We start from the raw sequence: 21195 nt of genomic DNA on the forward strand, positions 1-21195 counted from the left end.
TCCATTGACACTAATGGGCCATTTTATGCAAAACTGTTCATTTTCCGGAAGGGACCATGTCTGACTGGTGGAGTGATTCACAAAAATCACTTCATTAAACGATTACTCCTCATGCATGGCCGTATTCCCTTTAGTGGGCTGGACACTGTGAGCCACGCATGGGTACGCAAGGCAGGGAAGCTCTTCCTCACACTGTGAATTCAACGCCTGGTTCCCGGTCTTGCCCTCAGACAATGACATCCTGGGGCTGGCACACAGGCTAAGAACCCTGGTGACTCTGTTCATCCCTGGCATGCCAGCTCCACAGATAGAGCCTCTGAGAACCAGCCCCCTCTGTCTCCACACCAACCCTAGTTGTATTCTTTCCCCCAATTCTCCTTGAAGCAAGCAAATGACTCTGTTTACAACAATCTCCTTCTGGATGAACTCCTGAGAGTTGATACCCCGCAAACCTGGGAAACCAGCATGCTTCTCCCAAAAGAACACTTGCTCCCTGAAATTCTCCCACAATCTTCAACAACATGACAAGTCCAAAGATGTAAAAATATCAGAGGAAGAAGTTGCTTAATTTGGAAAAGGAGAAGGGAACCAGGTTTGTTGAGGTTTGAAGGAGTGAGAAGTTGAGGTGCCATTTGAGCCTGTAAACATGCTGGGAAATTCTGGGACGATTTATCTTAACCTGTTGGAGCTTCCATAGATGAAGTTATCTTTAGCTGTGGGTCACGCTGATCTCCTGAAGTCGCCTGGCTTACCTGAAGTCAGTGCTTCCACAGGCAAAAGGTCACAGCTTGTCATTTGTCTGAATGAAACTTCTCTAAATAGGAAGTTTCTCTCACATTACTTTTCAGCTTCTGCATTGGTTAGGGCAATGGCAAGATTTCACTGAACGTTCAGAGTCCAAACCCTTTGACTTTTGAAAATACTAAAAATGAGTGCTTTGTCTTTAAGAATGCCACGGCAAGCAGTGTGTGCAAGGTCCGTTTTGCGTGATTTGCACATCCCAGGACTGCTCCGAGCTCAGCTGCACCAGGCTAATTTCCATAAGCATCATGTGGTGTTACAGAAACCACATTTTGCCAAGCTGTCAACTATACAGCCTTCTCTTTGCTAAACAGACTCCCATTAAAACTGTCTGCACAATTTGTCAGTTAAATGAGGTACAAGAGGGACGCTCTATTTGCCCCTAATTAGCTGCGCAGACTACCTTTGTCTGTTTGATTAAGCATTCACATTATCAATTTTGTTTAATCTGATTCATTTCACACACCTCCCCCGGGACAAAGCCCATACGGTTAACTAATCTCTGATATCATCTCTCATATCAGGCAGCTCTCATCTCCCCCAGAATACATTCTACCCACAGGCTCCACGATTGTCAAGCTCCATGAAGGGGAGTTGGTCAGATGAGGGGCAGAAATTTAGCTCAGCAACTGGAGCTGAACTCCAACATGCCTAACTGAAAGCCTCAAGCAGATTCTTGCTCGGTGCCATCTGTCCACATTATCCATCCATTCATTTAGTCGTATTCACTAATTCATTCATTCCGGCAGTAAACATATTGTCTGCCTACTATGCACCAGGGGCTGTGCTGTGAGCTGGGAGGGATACAAAGATGTAGAAGCTAAGGTTCCTGCTCTCAGATTGCTTATTTTCTCAGCCCCCAAGATTACTGTACAAACCATCAACTAGCGTAGAAAGCACACTTGCTCCCTGAGGCCAGTTCTTCTAATATCTGTCACACATGGCCTATTCAACTCAGCTACCAAACAACTCTCCAAAGAAAGATTTCGGATCAAGGCATAAAAGCAAGTGGTTATGGTTTCCTGAAATAATCTTGCCTCCCTCTCCTGTGTGGAAACATAGTTGGCAATGGAGACGGAGGAGTTTTAGAAACTAGAAATAACAATCACTTGATCTTCAATAGTTCTGAAGTGTCATTGTAGCTGATAACTTCACAGAAGTTATTGCTTAGTGAAAGCAAATCACTAAGTTATTTAACCTGACACCTTCCGTAAGTTGATAGAACAAATGCTAACCACTAGTAGAAAAAGCTGAAATTTTTGAGAGAAAGGTGATTGGCTTAATTTAGTGGGAAGTATAAAGTTATTCTGAAGAATATATATACTTATATATATATCTTTTATATATATGCATAATATATATGTATGACTGAATCACTTTGCTATACATCTGAAACTTACACAACAATTGTAAATCAACTATATTTTAATAAAAATTAAAAAAATATACTTAAGATGAGAGCAGTTGAAAACTATTCAAGAATTCATGGCTCATGAAACACTTGTATTCCTAAAAATCTATATCAAAACCTCAGGCTGATCAAGATGGCAATCTCAGAATCATATTCCCCCTTGAGGGTTTCTGGGTCCCAGCAGGTGATAAGTACTTGAAAATGAGTATTTGAGTCTCAGAAAAGAGACATGGAAGGCTTTGGAGTTTTTCAGTGTGATCCTCTATCTGTCCGAGAGTCTCCTGGATGACATTCCCAGAGGAAGGAATCGTTGGATTCTGTGTAAGTGCCTCCACAAATGGGTTCCACGTCCTGCAAGTCTGCCCTCCCCTTTTCAGTCATTTCTGGCTAGCAGAAACGTAGTGGTTATGTTTGCTGAGATCTTCCCTATGAAACACCCCTTTACTGATTGCAGGCAGCTGGTCCGAGGAGGCAGGCCTAACATCTAAATAATTTTGAGGACAGCTTTAGGTTTCCTACCCAGGAACTTCCTTCTCTCAGCACAGTCCCTTCAGTGTTTTCAGTGGTTCTGCATCTGGTGATTTCTAGTCCTCTGCCTTCTCCACTCACTCTCTTCCAAATATTCTTTGGTTAGTTCTCCTTCTTCTCAAAGTCTGATCCCCAGAACTGAGAACTGTCTCCAGGAGTATATGACATATGCACCCGGAGCGAGACCCTCCCGGACTCTGGACCACGTCTGGTCCAGTTCTACCGATGTGATCCGAGATCATGTTGACTTGTTCAACAGCATCATTGCTCTGTGGATTCATATTGGCTGAAAATCCTTGGGGTCTTTTACATGTGGCTTTTATTCAGCTCTCATCACTCTGGATTTGCCATGCTATTCAATTTTATGTTAATCCCTGTTATTTATTATCTTGGTAACATCAATTAAGTTTATTTCATTTTTTTTTACTAGAGCCATTAGTTTTATTTGTAGAGTTCACAAATCAAAACATAGCAAATAATTACACATCAATATCGGTTGGAATACCAAATATTATTTCACTACTGCCACGGTGTCCTTTTTTCTCTGACACAAGCTGCGTAGATGCAGGCTTTCTATGTTTGATACGATTCAGTTCCTTTCATCGACAAGCTTCTTTCATGATATGCTGTTCCTAAATCTGACTGTAAATAGGTTTTGGTAGATGTCAGTGACAAGGGATACATTTCATATGAAGATGATGTTGAAATTTCTCCGTTAATTTCTGGTTATAATCTGCAGCTGTATTTTCTCAAGGTGTAAGCACACCCAACTTTTCAGAAGCATTAGTTTTTCATAGATGAATGTTTATTTCATTATATCCATACACGATGTACAGTTCTTGCTGTCAGAAGTGCATTTTACACAGATAACATGGTTTTTTGTTTTGTTTTGGGCCCCACCTTGCTGTATATGGGATCTTAATTCCCTGACCAGGGATCAAACCCACATCTCCTGCACTGGAAGTGCAGCATCTTAACCAGGGAAGTCCCACAGATAACATGTTGCATTCTCTGTGTGAGATAGACTTTTGTCCACAGGTAAGGTTCATATGGATTTATCAAAACTAGCAGACACAAATGATTTCCCAGTGGTAGCGTAATCCACATCAAGCCCCACAGATACATGAACCATATGTACCATTACAGGACTGTCCAGAGCATACATATTAAAAGTATATAAGTCATCATCTTCATTTGCTGCAGTAAGAATGAATGATTCCATAGGGCTTCAGCAGGTTGTATTGGTTCTCATATCCAAGATGATCTTTTTCAGAGAAGTAGCTTACCTCATATCATACAATATATTCCTGTGAGAAGCACAGCTTCCCAAGAGAAATGTTTCAATTAGGTTAAAGTTAACACCATTTATACCATCAAATCCCCAAGTCATTGAACATATAGGACTGAGTCTTTGTTTGTCCTAAATGTCTACTTGCTATCCACACGTGGCAAAAACAACTTCTTTCCAGTGATGATGAATTCCTGTATATTGTGTCTTTCCTAATACTGTGTGCAACGATTCCTCCTCTTCCCCATAGTTTGGTCCACCCATTTTCCTTTGCTTCAGAGTTTTAACTACTAACAGTAAAAAGAAAAAAAAGTCCCACAAAACAAGTACATATTCCTTATACAAAATCTTCATGTGCTTGTACCATATGAATACATTTTCATTTAGTCAGTTTCCAAATTCTAACCTCTCCATCACACGCCTCAGAGAATACAGTAGGCAGGCTCTTTGGATGCTTTGCCAAGCGACTGACTCCATCTCAGTGACCAGCCAGGGAAACATCAGTTCATTTCAGTTTGTGGGTTTCCATCTGGCTCTGCCCTCTTGACTTCTGTGGCCTCCCAGTTTAATAAGGATGGCATCACTCTTTCATCCCAGTTATTGATTAAAATCACTGCAGATGGTGACTGCAGCCATGAAATTAAGACGCTTACTCCTTGGAAGGAAAGTTATGACCAACCTAGATAGCATATTCAAAAGCAGAGACATTACTTTGCCAACAAAGGTCCGTCTAGTCAATGCTATGGTTTTTCCTGTGGTCATGTATGGATGTGAGAGTTGGACTGTGAAGAAGGCTGAGCGCCGAAGAATTGCTGCTTTTGAACTGTGGTGTTGGAGAAGACTCTTGAGAGTCCCTTGGACTGCAAGGAGGTCCAACCAGTCCATTCTGAAGGAGATCAGCCCTGGGATTTCTTTGGAGGGACTGATGCTGAAGCTGAAACTCCAATACTTTGGCCACCTCATGCGAAGAGTTGACTCATTGGAAAAGACTCTGATGCTGGGAGGGATTGGGGGCAGGAGGAGAAGGGGATGCCAGAGGATGAGATGGCTGGATGGCATCACTGACTCGATGGACATGAGTCTGAGTGAACTCCAGGAGTTGGTGATGGACAGGGAGGCCTGGCGTGCTGCAATTCATGGGGTCGCAAAGAGTCGGACACGACTGAGCGACTGAACTGAACTGAACTGATCTGATTGATTAAAATGAATTTTTAAAGGACACAAATCACACAAATCAAGTGAGTAAAGTTACCAAAGTTTCTAGAATGAGGATAACAACTACTGCTACCATCTGTTGGACAATTATTCGTGCCAGACGCTACACTAAGTACTTTATGTAGCTGATCTCTCATGCAACGTTAAGAAAACTCTATAGTACCATTGGCACCAGATTATAGATGAAAAAGTTGACTAGAAGTCTAAGAAAGTAATTTGCCCTAAAGAATGCAGTTAATAGTTATGTGGAGGAAGAACTTGAACTAAGGACTGAGTCATGCCTGAGCCCAGTTTATTAAGCCCTCTACTGTAATCACGTCTGTAAGGAAAATGTATCAGATCACAGACAAAGTCAATGACAGAAATGAGCAAGGAACCTTTCATAACCCTTTGCATTAATGCACGTTAGTTAGTTTACCACACATCCCTCTCAAGTGTATGGGGTTGAATTCCTCATACTCTTCTATTCAAGTCGCACTGTTATTGCTGTAGGGCTCCCTTCACATTTTACTTGCTTATTCTTTTAATCCCATTTTCTGCTTCCATTCACCTCCCCCCACAGGAAATCATGCTAAGGTGTTTGATCTATAACCTTGAATTTGTGTATATCTTTGTAAAATATGTAGTGTTATTCTTTTGATTGTTTTTATTTACCTAAATACACTGGGCTGTAGACCTCATTCTGTTTCTTATTTTTATTCCTGAGTACTTTTTGTTAGAAATCTACCTATGTTGCAGGGCATGCATCTAGATTGCTTCTAACAGCTGTGTAGTATTCCATGACCTGTATGGACCACATTTTATTTGTCTATTCCTCTAGAGGTAGACAAGTAGGTTGCCTCCAACTTTCTGCTATCACAAACAAGGCCAAGAAACATCTTGGTATGAGAAATTTATGATCTTGAGTAATAATTTCTCTGGATTATGGATCAAGGGCAGAAGTTCTAGGGCATAGATAAGTAAGTGTTCAGTGGTCCCATTAGCAGAACATAGGATTTCTGTTTTCCTACATGACCTATTTGGTATTTAAAAATGTTCAATAAAACTCCTAGAGGAGAACATAGGCAAAACACTCTCTGACAATACATCACAGCAGGATCCTCTATGACCCACCTCCCAGAATATTGGAAATAAAAGCAAAAATAAACAAATGGGACCTAATTAACCTTAAAAGCTTCTGCACATCAAAGGAAACTATTAGCAAGGTGAAAAGACAGCCTTCAGAATGGGAGAAAATAATAGCAAATGAAGCAACTGACAAACAACTAATCTCAAAAATATACAAGCAACTCCTACAGCTCAACTCCAGAAAAATAAATGACCCAATCAAAAAATGGGCCAAAGAACTAAATAGACATTTCTCCAAAGAAGACATACAGATGGCTAACAAACACATGAAAAGATGCTCAACATCACTCATTATCAGAGAAATGCAAATCAAAACCACTATGAGGTACCATTTCACACCAGTCAGAATGGCTGCCATCCAAAAGTCTACAAATAATAAATGCTGGAGAGGGTGTGGAGAAAAGGGAACTCTCTTACACTGTTGGTGGGAATGCAAACTAGTACAGCCACTATGGAGAACAGTGTGGAGATTCCTTAAAAAACTGGAAATAGAACTGCCTTATGATCCAACAATCCCACTGCTAGGCATACACACTGAGAAAACCAGAAGGGAAAGAGACACGTGTACCCCAATGTTCATCACAGCACTGTTTATAATAGCCAGGACATGGAAGCAACCTAGATGTCCATCTAGAAAGCTGTGGTACATATACACAATGGAGTATTACTCAGCCATTAAAAAGAATACATTTGAATCAGTTCTAATGAGGTGGATGAAACTGGAGCCTATTATACAGAGTGAAGTAAGCCAGAAAGAAAAACATCAATACAGTATACTAACGCATATATATGGAATTTAGAAAGATGGTAACAATAACCCTGTGTACGAGACAGCAAAAGAGACACTGTTGTGTAGAACAGTCTTTTGGACTCTGTGGGAGAGAGAGAGGGTGGGAAGATTTGGGAGAATGACATTGAAACATGTAAAATATCATGTAAGAAACGAGTTGCCAGTCCAGGTTTGATGCACGGTGCTGGATGCTTGGGGCTAGTGCACTGGGACGACCCAGAGGGATGGTATGGGGAGGGAGGAGGGAGGAGGGTTCAGGATGGGGAACACATGTATACCTGTGGCGGATTCATTTTGATATTTGGCAAAACTAATACAATTATGTAAAGTTTAAAAATAAAATAAATTTTAAAAAATTTAAAAAAAATAAAATAAAAAAATAAATAAAAATGTTCAATGTTTGCTAATCTGATATGTATGAAGACACTTCTCACTACTGTTTTAACATGTGTTTATCTGATCATTTATGGATTTAAATATCTGTCTATGTATTGTTGGGTTCCCCGGTAGCTCAGTGGTAAAGAATCTGCCTGCAGTGCAGGAGCCCCAGAAGATGCAAGTTTGATCCTTGGGTCAGGAAGATCCCCTGGAGGAGGGCATGGCAACCCACTTTAGTGTTGTTGCACGGAGAATCCCATGGACAGAAGAGCCTGGCAGGCTACAGTCCACAGGGTTGCAAAGAGTTGGACCCAACTGAAGCAACTTGGCACACGTGCACACACTATATATTTGTAAGCAATTTGAATTTTTTCTTCTGTAATCGCCTTTTTGCATCTTAGTCCATTTTTCTATTTGTTTTCTTATTTCCAGATAAGTGGCAAGAATTCTTTGCATAAAAGCATACTTGTTATATTTTCTTATATATTTTCTTGTTTATGTAATTCATATTACTTCTATATAGTGAATAATGGCAAAACTCTTCAAAAAATTCTGACCATCTCTAGGCAATAACAAATCTTGAAACAATTTGTGTTAACTTTAAGAATGCCCAACTCTAAACGATAATTGACTCTGATTGCTTAGCAAATATCACCAAAATGCAAATGAATTTACCATAAGAACACCTATTCACAATAAAAGATTGAAGGAGAAAAACAATATGATCAACAATATGATAATTTCCATAGATGCAGAGAAACCCATTTGATAAAATTCAGCATCTACATGTAATTTTAAAAAATAGCACATATTTTCCTAGATATGAAATATTTGAAGCATTTAAAATTACCATTAGGAAAATGATGTCTAATATCATCATTTCCATTCAGCATTGAACTTAAGGTCACAGATGGTATAAGAAAAACAAAAAACAAAAAATGTATAAAGATTTGTAAGAAAAAGCTTAAGTTGTCTTAATTCACTGAATTCTATATGAATAAAATTATACAATCCATAGACAAATTATAAGAATTTACAGGTTAGTTTAACATGAGGACTATAAGATCAATATAAAAAAAAAACCAACTGCATTTTTATAATCAGTAAAAACAATTAGAAAATAAATTTTGTAGACAGTAGAAAGCATGTTATGAAATAAATTATTCTTGTTATGTGCACTGTGTGCTTAGAGGTTTGGGGGAAACATATCTGTCAAATGTTAATCATGATTTTTTTGGTAGTTTACTTTCTTTTAAAGAGATTTCTGTATGACTTACTTTTCTAAATAGATTAACTTCATTTTCAGAGCTTAGGAATACTGTATATAATCTGTATTTTAATCACATATTACTTAAACTATTTAAACCTGAAGAGTAAAACGTGAGCATGTACCTAGAGGGTAATGTTATTTCTACTATTGCCAAAGCCTCTAGTTCATGGGGAAAAAAATTGTCAGAATTGTTTCTTCATGTCAAAAGCTGGTTCAGTGATTTAATAGTTAATTTTAAACAGCTTTTTGAGCCTCTCAGAACATTAGAGAATCATCTAGTTATCTAATAAATGCTTGTTACAATATCAATATCTTAAATAAAAATAGACTTTTCATTTCTTGATTGAAATGGCTAAAAGAAGAGATTGGTTTTGGTAAAGGATTAAGCTAGCAAGTGCTTAGAAAGTATGTTTTGAGATCACTTAAATATGGTTGGATGGTATCACCGACTCAATGGACATGAGTTTGAGCAAGCTCCAGGAGGAGGTGAAGGACAAGGAAGCATGGTGTGCTGCAGTCCATTGGGTCCAAAAGAGTCGGACACAACTGAGCGACTGAACAATAACAAAAGATGCCAGTGAAAGTGAAAAAAGAGAACCATAACAGGGAGGCACTGCAAGTGAACGTTAGTCACTCGTGTCAGACTTTGCAACCCCATGGACTGTAGCCCTCCAGGCTCCTCTGTCCTTGGGGATTCTCCAGGCAAGAATACTGGAATAGGTTGCCGTGTACTTCTCCAGGGAGTCTTCCCGACTCAGGGACTGAATCCGGTCTCCTGCATTGTAAGCAGATTATTTACCATCTGAGCCATTATTTACCATCTGAGCCACCAGTAAGTGCTTAGAAAGTATGTTTTGAGATTACTTAAAGACACTAAGCACAGTTTTATTCCCGTATTTGCTTTCTTATCAGTGTTTCTTTAACATCTATTTATGTGTCTACTTGTATGTTTTAATTTTTAATGTAAGTATTCTAAGATCTTTTATTTCCCAATAAACAAACTGACAGATTTACATTTAAGACTATTACTAACTCAGTACTCCGACCTCAAGAATCACTTGATTGTTCTTCCTGGTATTAAAGTTCTGTGAATAAACATAACTTGAAATGCTTATCAGCAGCCAGGAACATCTGGCTTATATGCCTAATAAAAATAAACCCTTAAGTTAAACAATTTTTTTCATAGATGCCCAGAAAAATTTAAGTTTATATGGGTCCACTTTTCTCCCTATTGTACAAATGGAATAATGATAGGTAGAAAATTAAACTTCCTAAATTAAATACAAAGATACCTTATTTATTACAAAAACTATGAGAAGTTAGCCAAATGTAAATGGATCATTCTAAACTTCATAGTGATGGCTTAAAGTAATCAACCCCTCATTTACATGAATAAGTTTTTTAATAGCTCTATATATGCTGAGCTCTGAGAATCATTTTGACTCATTAGTTTCTTTCATCCAATGCTATTAAGTATCAATACTTATGCTCTTTGGCATTGCCATCAGTTTTATACCAATCTAATTAGTACCCTGACTATATGTAGTCATGTTAATTAAAAAGGATTTCAAATCTCAAAGATGAAAGCTTTATTTTCCTTCATAGCATTTGGCTAAAGAGTTTCAAATAACTATGGATAAGTGCCAAGAATCTAAATTCATTCTGCTAAGAGAAGCAAATATTGAGAGGCAACCAGCTTTCCTCCCACTTTGTGAGGAAAGTAATCTTGGGGAGAAGGTTTTATCATTCTCTGTGTTTGAGACATACAAAATGAGGAAAATTGTGGGTATTTTTTTTTTTTTTGGTTGTTTTTGTGAGCAACAGATTAACCAAACCATGTAGTCCCAGCCTTAAAATAGAGATATGCTCTTTAATCTAAATACTCTGTGGTGCATATCTTTACATGAACTCAACTAAATGACTTCTGGATCTCCTGATTTGTTTTTCATTGTGTATTTGGTGTTTTGTTAACTCATTCATTGATAGATTACAGATTGATTCATTCAATAAAATTTGATGAATAAATATATAATGATTATTCACCAGAGAGATGATATTTTGAAATAATTAAGAACAAGTTCTTTTAAGCCAGACAGTTTTGGTTTACTTTCTATATTTTCCATAAGTTTGGTCAACCCAATACCTCTACCACTTAATAGCTTTGTGCCTTGATTTTCTCACCTGTAAAATGGGGATAATAATCAGGAAAGTAATAGTACCATTATCGACAAGTTAATATATATTAGGTGCTTAGCCTACCATAGCCTATCATTGTCAGCTTGTCATATTGTAAGTAATTAATAAATATTAACTGTTATTACATATGCTAAATACTATAGGCTTAGATAATACTCAGGACAGTAACAATTCAAACTTTAAAAGCTATTTTTAAGCTGTCTTGTACATCATAAACTCTATAAATATTTTACTGTCATTATTAATCATTGTCAAGTTGTACTTTCCACATAAATTTATCTCTGTATACACCAATAAGCATGGATTTGTTTCACATGTTGTTTTGTTCATCATTATTTTCTACTAGATTATGAATGTCATGAAATAGGAAGTTTCTTAAATTCTTGAGTTAATGAAATAAGTGTCTCAGTTCTGTGAGTTGATTGAGTAAATAAAAAATTATTTGTCAAACCATAAGTGTAGGCTGCTGAAAGTTTGAATCTCCTGATAGAGATGAACCTCTTTATTACAATACAGAAGTGAGGTGGCAGGAAGAACATCCCCTGCCTCAAGGGCAAAGAAGCCACAACAGGCTTGTATTGCAATATTGTATGTAACTTATTAAATTCCAGGCAGTAATTATCTTAGCCATGATGAAATATATAAGTGGTGTGAAGAAGTGTTAATTGAGAGACTGCATAGACAATACTTTCAATGGAAGAGAGCTATAATCCAATAGACTATTCAAGAATATCACCCAAGAATTCCTATTTCTTTTACCATAATTTTCAAATACCAAATCACGTTTTCATATATTTGGCATCAAACAGATTCCACTTTGATAAACATTTCCTAATTAAAGGATAAAATTAAAAGAATTTATGTCACTCAATTGGACACCAGGGAGTCACAGACCAAATCAAAAACAATTATTTGGGGACATTCTGAGCAGCCAAATAAAACTAGACTAATACCATAATAGTTTGTTCCATTCATGTTGTGTTTCTAAAATGTAGTTGTATTTGCCAAGTCTTACTTTAGAGGGAGTAGATGTGAAACTTTCCAGTTGTCTTACTAAGGTACTGGTAGAGAAATATGTGTAACAATGCACGTCATGTTGAGATATTCATTACCATTTTTATGGAGAAACCCCACGATTCTGTCACAAACATTCAGTAAGCCAATTAAAAATAGTGTTAATTTTGGCTGACTCAAGTGTTATACTTTTTGAAGAACAGATTAAGAACAGTAGATACAATCATACCAAGATATTATTAAGTTGGTGCAAAAATAATTATGGTTTTGCATTGTTGAACTTTGTTATTTGATACTGGAATGCTGCTGCTGCTGCTGCTAAATCGCTTCAGTCGTGTACGACTCTGTGGGACCCCATAGATGGCAGCCCACCAGGCTCCCCCGTCCCTGGGATTCTCCAGGCAAGAACACTGGAGTGGGTTGCCATTTCCTTCTCCAATGCATGAAAGTGAAAAGTGAAAGTGAAGTCGCTCAGTCGTGCCCGACTCTTCTCGACCCCATGGACTTCAGCCTACCAGGCTCCTCTGTCCACGGGATTTTCCAGGCAAGAGTACTGGAGTGGGGTGCCATCGCCTTCTCCTACATCCTTAAATAAACGTGGTTATGTTATACATTATTTTAATATGCATTTCTTGCCTTTTTTTGCTAGTGAATTATTGAAAGTGAAAGTGTTAGTCGCTCAGTAATGTCTGACCCTTTGCGACTCCATGCACTGTAGCCCACCAGGTTCCTCTGTCAGTAGGATTCTCCAGGCAAGAATACTGGAGTGGGTTGCCATTTCCTTCTCCAGATTTTCCCAACCCAGGGATCGAACTTAGGTCTCCTTCATTGCAGGCAGATTCTTTACCATCTGAGCCACCAGGGAAGCCCAGTGAATTATTACTTGCTGTTTATTTTATATGTAGTTTAGACTATGGAAATTGCAAATTTGAGCAATTTTCTTATTCAAGTTCAAAACGGGTCATAAAGCAGTGGAGATAACTCACAACATCAATGACGCATTTGGCCCAGGAACTGCTAATGAACGTATAGTGCACTGGCGATTCAAGAAGTTTTGCAAAGGAGATGAGAGCCTTGAAGATGAGGAGCTCAGTGGCCAGCCATTGGAAGTTGACAACAACAAATTGACAGCAATCATCGAAGCTGAATCCTCTTACAACTACATGAGAAGTTGTCAAAGAACTCAATGTTGACCATTCTATGGTCATTTGGCATTTGAAGTAAATTGGAAAGGTGAAAAAGCTCAGTAAGTGTGTGCCTCATGAGCGAACCGCAAATAAAAAAAAATCTTCATTTTGAAGTGTTATCTCCTCTTATTCTATGCAACAACAAACCACTCCTCAATCAGATTATAATGTGCAATGAATAGTGGATTTTACATGACAACCAGGGATAACCAGCCCAGTGGTTGGACTGAGAAGAAGCGCCAAAGCACTTCCCAAAGCCAAGATCAGATCAGATCAGATCAGATCAGTTGCTCAGTCGTGTCCAACTCCTTGCGACCCCATGTAGCACAGCACGCCAGGCCTTCCTGTCTATCACCAATTTCCGGAGTTCACTGAGACTCACGTCCATCAAGTCAGTGATGCCATCCAGCCATCTCATCCTCTGTCGTCCCCTTCTCCTCTTGCCCCCAATCCCTCCCAGCATCAGAGTCTTTTCCAATGCCAAACTTGCACCCAAAAAAGGTCATGGTCACTGTTAGGTCACCATTAGGTCTGCTGCAGGTCTGATCTACTATAGCTTTCTGAATCCTGGCAAAATCATTACATCTGAGAAGTATGCTCAGCAAATCAAAAGACGCTCTTCAACACCTTCAGCCAGCATTGGTTAACAGAAAGGGCCCAATTCTCCACGGACAATGCCTGCCCTCACATTGCACAACCAACACTTCAAAAGTTGAATGAATTGGGCTACAAAGTTTTGCCTCATTCACTTGACCTTTAGCCAACTGACTACCACTTCTTCAAGCATCTCGACAACTTTTTGCAGGGAAAATGCTTCCACAACCAGCAGGATGAATAGAATGCTTTTCAAGTGTTCATCAAATCCCAAAGCACAGATTTTTAAGCTATAGGAATAAACAAACTTATTATTCATTGGCAAAAATGTGTTGATTGTAATGGTTCCTATTTTGATTAATAAAGATGTGTTTGAGCCTAGTTATAATGATTTAAAATTCAGGGTTTGAAACTGCAATTACTTTAGTATCAACCTAGCAAATAGCTCGGAGAAGGCAATGGCACCCCACTCTAGTACTCTTGCCTGAAAAATCCCATGGATGGAGGAGCCTGGAAAGCTGCAGTCCATGGGGTGGCTGAGGGTCAGACACGACTGAGCGACTTCACTTTCACTTTCACTTTCATGCATTGGAGAAGGAAATGGCAACCCACTCCAGTGTTCTTGCCTGGAGAATCCCAGGGACGGGGGAGCCTGGTGGGCTGCCATCTATGGGGTCACACAGAGTTGGACACAACTGAAGTGGCTTAGCAGCAGCAGAAAATAGCTAAGCTTTCCAGTAAAGAGCAATTTAGTAGATTAAATGGTGTGATTCATGAAAGCAGAAACTGAGAAAAAGCCAAGTAGGAGAAAGTTAGAGAGTTAGACCTGTTGAGTTGATACATCAATGAGAGGTACTTGAATATTTGGAAAAGTTTGCCAGTAAAAGCATGCTAATTGGACTATTTTTGTGAATAAATTTAAACTATTAAGTAAAACTGTTTAATGATTACAAGGCTAATTATTTACATGTTTTGAGTATATTCTGGTAAGTTTAATTTTCTATAAAGTTATCCATTTTATCCAAGTTTTCAAATTTACCAGGATAAATTTTTCCACTGTATTCTCATATACATTTTAAATTTCATGCTCTGTTGAATTTTTTTTTTAATGAGTATTCATCTAAAACGAATTGATCTATAAAGTAGAAATAGAGTCACAGATGTAGAAAACAAACTTATGATTACTAGGGACTAAGTGTGGAGGTTTTCATTCTGTCTGCCTGCTAACAGATAAGGATAAGAGGCTTATGGAAGCTTTCTGATGGGAGAGACTGACTGGGGGAAACTGGGTCTTGTTCTGATAGGCAGGGCCATTCTCAGTGAATCTTTAATTCAATTTTCTATTGATGGGCGGGGCTGTGTTCCCTCCCTGTTGTTTGACCTGAGACCAAACTATAGTGGAGGTAATGAAGATAATGGCAACTTCCTTCAAAAGGCCCTGTGCACGCACTGCCACACTCAACGGCCCCGACCCTGTAGCAGGCCACTGCCGACCCACGCATCCACTGGAGATTCCTGGACACTCACAGGCAAGTCTGGGTCAGTCTCTTGTGGGGTCACTGCTCCTTTCCCCTGGGTCCTGGCGTACACAAGGTTTTGCTTGTACCCTCTAATAGTCGGTTTCCCTGGTCCTGTGTAAGTTCTGGCAGCTCTGCGGTTGGGTTAACGGTGACCTCCTCCAAGAGGGCTTGTACCATACACAGGTCTGCTGCCCCCAGAGCCCCCGCCCTGGAGGTAGGCTACTGCTGACCCAAATCTCCACAGGAGACACTCAAACACTCAACGGCAGGTATGGCTCAGTCTCTGGGGGTCTCCTGGTGTGCACAAGGTTTTGTTTCAGCCCTCCAACTGTCTCTGGAGGGTATGGGGTTTGATTCTAAACGCAATTTTCCCCCTCCTACCATCTTCCTGGAGCTTTTCCTTTGTCCTTGGACATGAGGTATCTTTTTTTGGTGGGATCCAAGATTCTCCTGTGGATGGTTGTTCAGCAGTGAGTTCTTACAGGAAAAGATGGGCACACGTCTTTCTACACCATTGGCTTCTGTAGTTAGGAAGCCGTAGTTAGGTCTCCCACATTGCAGGCAGATTCTTTACCAGCTGAGCACAAAGAGAAGCCCAAGAATACTGGGGTGGGTAGCCTATCACTTCTCTAGTGGATCTTCCGGACACAGAAATTGAACCGGGGTTTCCTACATTGAGGCAGATTCTTTACCAACTGAGCTATTAAATTGATTAAATAGACCATAGCCTTCTTTAACTCAAGAAACTATGAGCCATGCCTTGTAGGAACACCCAGGATGGACAGGTCATGGTGGAGAGTTCTGACAAAATGTGGTCCACTGGAGAAGGGAATGGCAAACCACTTCAGTATTTTTGCCTTGAGAACCCCATGAACAGTATGAAAAGGCACAAAGATATGATACAGAAAGATGAACTCCCCAGGTTGGTAGGTGCCCAGTATGCTACTGGAGAACAGTGGAGAAATAACTCCAGCAAGAATGAAGAGATGGAGTCAAGCCAAAAACAATGCCCAGCTGTGGATGTGACTAGTGATGGAAGTAAAGTCCAATGCTATAAAGAACAATATTGCAAAGGAACCTGGAATGTTAGGTCCATGAATCAAGGTAAATTGGAAGTGGTCAAACAGGAGATGACAAGAGTGAACATCAACATTTTAGGAATCAGTGAACTAAAATGGACTGGAATGGGTGAATTTAACTCAGATGACTGTTATATCTACTACTGTGGGCAAGAATCCCTTGTAAGAAATGGAATAGCCCTCCTAGTTGTTAGGTAGTTAGAATAGGAAACAGGAGTCCAAAATGGTGGTGGCTAAAAGACAAGGAAGAGAAAATCCCGCAAAAATAGAACAAAGGAAGGTCAAAGGAAGGTCCAAGGACCTGAGTGAGGACCTCAGGTAGAACAAACAGCACTCCTGGCTAGCCCAATTTACATAGGGCAGGCCCAGGGGGAGGAAAAATACATATAAAAAGAGGAGCCAAATTGCAAGCTCTTTCTCTCTCTCTCCCATGCACTGGCCTGCTCCCCCACTCCTCCTTTCGTGTCTTTGGGTCAGCATGCCTTCACGCCTCAAGGATGGATTCTCTTGCTATTTTCTAAATAAAATAGAGCTGTAACACTGATTTGTCTAAGTGCTATAACACGGTCCATCCAAGACCCGAGAGCTGTGATGCACCGAGGACTTTAATGCCCATCACTCCAAATCTTTGTTGTGATGAGACAGAACCAAAGAGCATACACTTGCCTGACATAGTCAACAAAAGTCTGAAATGCAGTTCTTTGGTGCAATATCAAAAAAACACGGAATGATCTCTGTTGGTTTCCAAGGCAAACCATTCAATATAATGGTAATCCAAGTCTATGCCCCCAACCACTAATGCTGGAGGAGCTGAAGTTGAATGGTTCTGTGAAGACCTACTAGACCTTCTAGAACTAACACCCAGCAAAAATGTCCACTTCATTATAGGGGACTGGAATGCAAAAGTAGGAAGTCAAGAGATCCCTGGAGTAACAGGCAAATTTGGCCTTGAAGTACAGAATGAAGCAGGGCAAAGGTTAACAGAGTTTTGCCAAAAGAATGTCATAACAAACACCTTCTTCCAACAATGCAAGAGAAGACTCTACACATGGACATCACCAGATGGTCAATACTGAAATCAGATTGATTATATTCTTTGAAGCCAAAGACGGAGAAGCTCTATACAGTCAGCAAAAACAAGACCAGGAGCTGACTGTGGCTCAGATCATGAACTCCTTATTGCAAAGTTCAGACATATTGAAGAAAGTAGGGAAAACCACTAGACCACCCAGGTATGACCTAAATCAAATCCCTTATGATTATACAGTGGAAGTGACAAATAGATTCAAGGGATTAGATCTGATAGACAGAGTGCCTGAAGAACTATGGATGGAGGTTTGTGACATTGTACAGTAGGCAGGGATCAAGACCATCCCCAAGAAAAAGAAATGCAAAAAGGCAAAATGGTTGTCTGAGCAGGCTTTACAAATAGCTGAGAAAAGAAGAGAAATGAAAAGCAAGGGAGCCATGAAATTAAAGATGCTTGTTCCTTGGAAGAAGAGCTATGACCAACTTAGATAGCATATTGAAAAGCAGAGACATTACTCTGCCAGCAAATGTCTGTCTAGTCAAACTATGGTTTTTCCTATAGTCATGTATGGATGTGAGAGTTGAACCATAAAGAAAGCTGAGCGCTGAAGAATTGACGCTTTTGAACTGTGGTGTTGGAGAAGACTCTTGAGAGTCCTTTGGACTCAAGATTCTTGAGTCCCTTAGGATTCAAACCAGTCAATCCTAAAGGAAATCAGTCCTGAATATGTATTGGAATGACTGACGTTGTAGCTGAAACTCCAATAGTTTGGCCACTCTTGCGAAGAACTGACCCATTGGAAAGTTCCCATATGCTGGGAAAGATTGAAGGCAGGAGGAGAGGGGACGACAGAGGATGAGATGGTTGGATGGCATCACCAACTCAATGGACATGAGTCTGAGCAAGCTTTGAGAGTTGGTGATGGGCAGGGATACTTGTGCTGCAGTCCATGGGGTTGCAAAGCTTCGGACATGACTAAGTGACTGAACTGAACTGAACTGAAGTGGAGGGGGGAGGGATAGATTGGGAGACAGGGAGTGATATATACACTTCAATTTTACTATATAAAAATAGATAACTAATAGGGGCCTACTATATAGCACAGGGAACTCTACTCAAAATTCTGTAATGATCTATATGGGAAAATTAGCTTTAAAAGAATATATGTATAACTGATTCACTTTGCTGTACATCTGAAACTAACACAACACTGCAAATCAACTATACTCCAATAAAATAAAATAAAAAAAAACAATTCATCATATGAAGTATTTGTGCATTCCCTCTTTTTCGTTTCCTTTGACAAGTCATTTCAGAGAATTACCTGTTTAATTAGCATTTTCATAAAATCAGGGTTTTTGCAGCTCATGATTTTTTATTGCTTATATATTTTCTAATTCATTAAGTTTTACTTTTATTTTCTTCCTTCTTTCAGTTCATTCTTCTTTTCCTTCTAGCTTCTTTATATATTAGGCTCTCTTTTTCTCGAGTTCAAGCATTCAGTTCAGTTCAGTCCCTCAGTCCTGTCCAACTCTTTGCAATCCCATGAATCGCAGCACGCCAGGCCTCCCTGTCCATCACCAACTCTCGGAGTTCACTCAAACTCATGGCCATCGAGTCGGTGATGCCATCCAGCCATCTCATCCTCTATATTCCCCTTCTCCTCCTGCCCCAGCATCAGAGTCTTTTCCAATGAGTCAACTCTTCGCATGAGGTGGCCAAAGTATTGGACTTTCAGCTTTAGCATCAGTCCTTCCAATGAACACCCAGGACTCATCTCCTTTAGAATGGACTCATTGGATCTCCTTGCAGTCCAAGGGACTCTCAAGAGTCTTCTCCAACACCACAGCTCAAAAGCATCAATTCTTCAGGGCTCAGCTTTCTTCACAGTCCAACTCTCACATCCATACATGACCACTGGAAAAACCATAGCCCTGACTAGACGGATCTTTGTTGGCAAAGTAACATCTCTGCTTTTGAGTATGCAATCTAGGTTGGTCATAACTTTCCTTCCAAGGAGTAAGCATCTTTTAATTTCATGGCTGCAATCACCATCTGCAGTGATTTTGGAGCCCCCCAAAATAAAGTCTGACACTGTTTCCACTGTTTCCCCATCTATTTCCCATGAAGTGATGGGACCAGATGCCTTGGTCTTCATTTTCTGAATGTTGAGCTTTAAGCCAACTTTTTCACTCTCCTCTTTCACCTTCATCAAGAGGTTTTTAGTTCCTCTTCACTTTCTGCCATAAGGGTGGTGTCATCTGCATATCTGAGGTTATTGATATCTCTCCCAGCATCTTGATTCCAGCTTGTGCTTCTTCCAGCCCCAGTGTTTCTCATGATACTCTGCATATAAGTTAAATAAGCAGGGTGACAATATACAGCCTTGACATACTCCTTTTCCTATTTGGAGCCAGTCTGTTGTTCCATGTCCAGTTCTAACTGTTGCTTCCTGACCTGCATATAGGTTTCTTAAGAGGCTGGACTGTGAAGAAAGCTGAGCACTGAAGAATTGATGCTTTTGAACTGTGGTGTTGGAGAAGACTCTTGAGAGTTCCTTGGACTGCAGGGAGATCCAACCAGTCCATTCTAAAGGAAATCAGTCCTGGGTGTTCTTTGGAAGGACTAATGCTAAAGCTGAAACTCCAGTACTTTGGCCACCTCATGTGAAGAGTTGACTCATTGGAAAAGACTCTGATGCTGGGAGGGATTGGGGGCAGGAGGAGAAGGGGACGACAGAGGATGAGATGGCTGGATGGTATCACTGACTCGTTGGACATGAGTTTGAGTGAACTCTGGGAGTTGGTGATGGACAGGGAGGCCTGGCGTGCTGCGATTCATGGGGTCACAAAGACTCTGACACAACTGAGTGACTGAACTGAACTGAACTGAACTGAATTTTGACACAAATAGTGATTTAGCAGCATGTTTAGATGTAAGCTATTTTCATTATAATTTAGGGCTTTTTTCCAAATTTCCAGTGTGATTTTCTTTTGTGTGTTCTATGAGGTATTTTAAAAATTATTTTAAATTTCTAAGTGTTTGGGGGAATTTCTAGCAGTCTCTTAGTGATTATTTTCAAACTTATTTGCACTGTGGTCTAATGTTACTTATTGGTAACATTAAAGTAATTTGCTTTCTGCTTGCTCTATCAATTACTAGAAAGAGTGTTTAAAGAGTTTCCCACCACAATTTTGAATTATCTTTTTATTCCAACAGTTTTGTTAACCACAGAATTTTGCATGTAATACAGATGATCTGAGTACACTTACCAGAGATGAATGATTCAGTATGCTAGCTCAGTAAATGGGAGCAATTCTCAGGGTATGCTCACTTCTCATACTATTGTACTGTGTACTAAAAGGATTTGAGATGCCAGAAATTTGTTGGTATAATTTAGACCAATGGCTCTCCATCAGAGGAAGTGAGAAAGATGTGGGGGCAATTTTGTTGCATAAAAGGAATGATGGGAACTTGGTCTTCTGGGAGTAATGGATGGAGAAACTGGAGGCGGAGCCACACTCCAACCTAGAATAACTAAAAAGTCAGATCAAATATGATAAACAACTTTCTAAAGGCAACTAAGAGCTTCTGAAGTCACAAGAGGTAAAGGGGCTAAGATTTCAGCAAGACAGGACCTTGAAAGAAGTGAGCTGGGCCTTCACAGCTGCTTTTTACCTGGGCCATTTGGTGATTCTGGGCACAAGCACAGGAGGATGAGAATCAAGAACAAAGCCTGGTGGGTATCCATAGAGAAAAACAAATT

The 21195-nt window shown here is 39.7% G+C and overlaps 1 pseudogene; it reads right to left on the reverse strand.

Annotated features, from left to right (window-relative positions):
* Nucleotides 1-3219: 3219 nt before the first annotated feature.
* The window catches only part of LOC147366203 (DDB1- and CUL4-associated factor 13-like), a 39536-nt pseudogene continuing 21560 nt past the window's right edge, over nt 3220-21195 (reverse strand).

Source organism: Bos grunniens, chromosome 9 (assembly GCF_055505025.1).
Source record: "Bos grunniens cultivar Pamir isolate PY7600 chromosome 9, Bosgru_T2T1.0, whole genome shotgun sequence".
In the NCBI taxonomy this organism is placed as follows: Eukaryota; Metazoa; Chordata; class Mammalia; order Artiodactyla; family Bovidae; genus Bos; species Bos grunniens.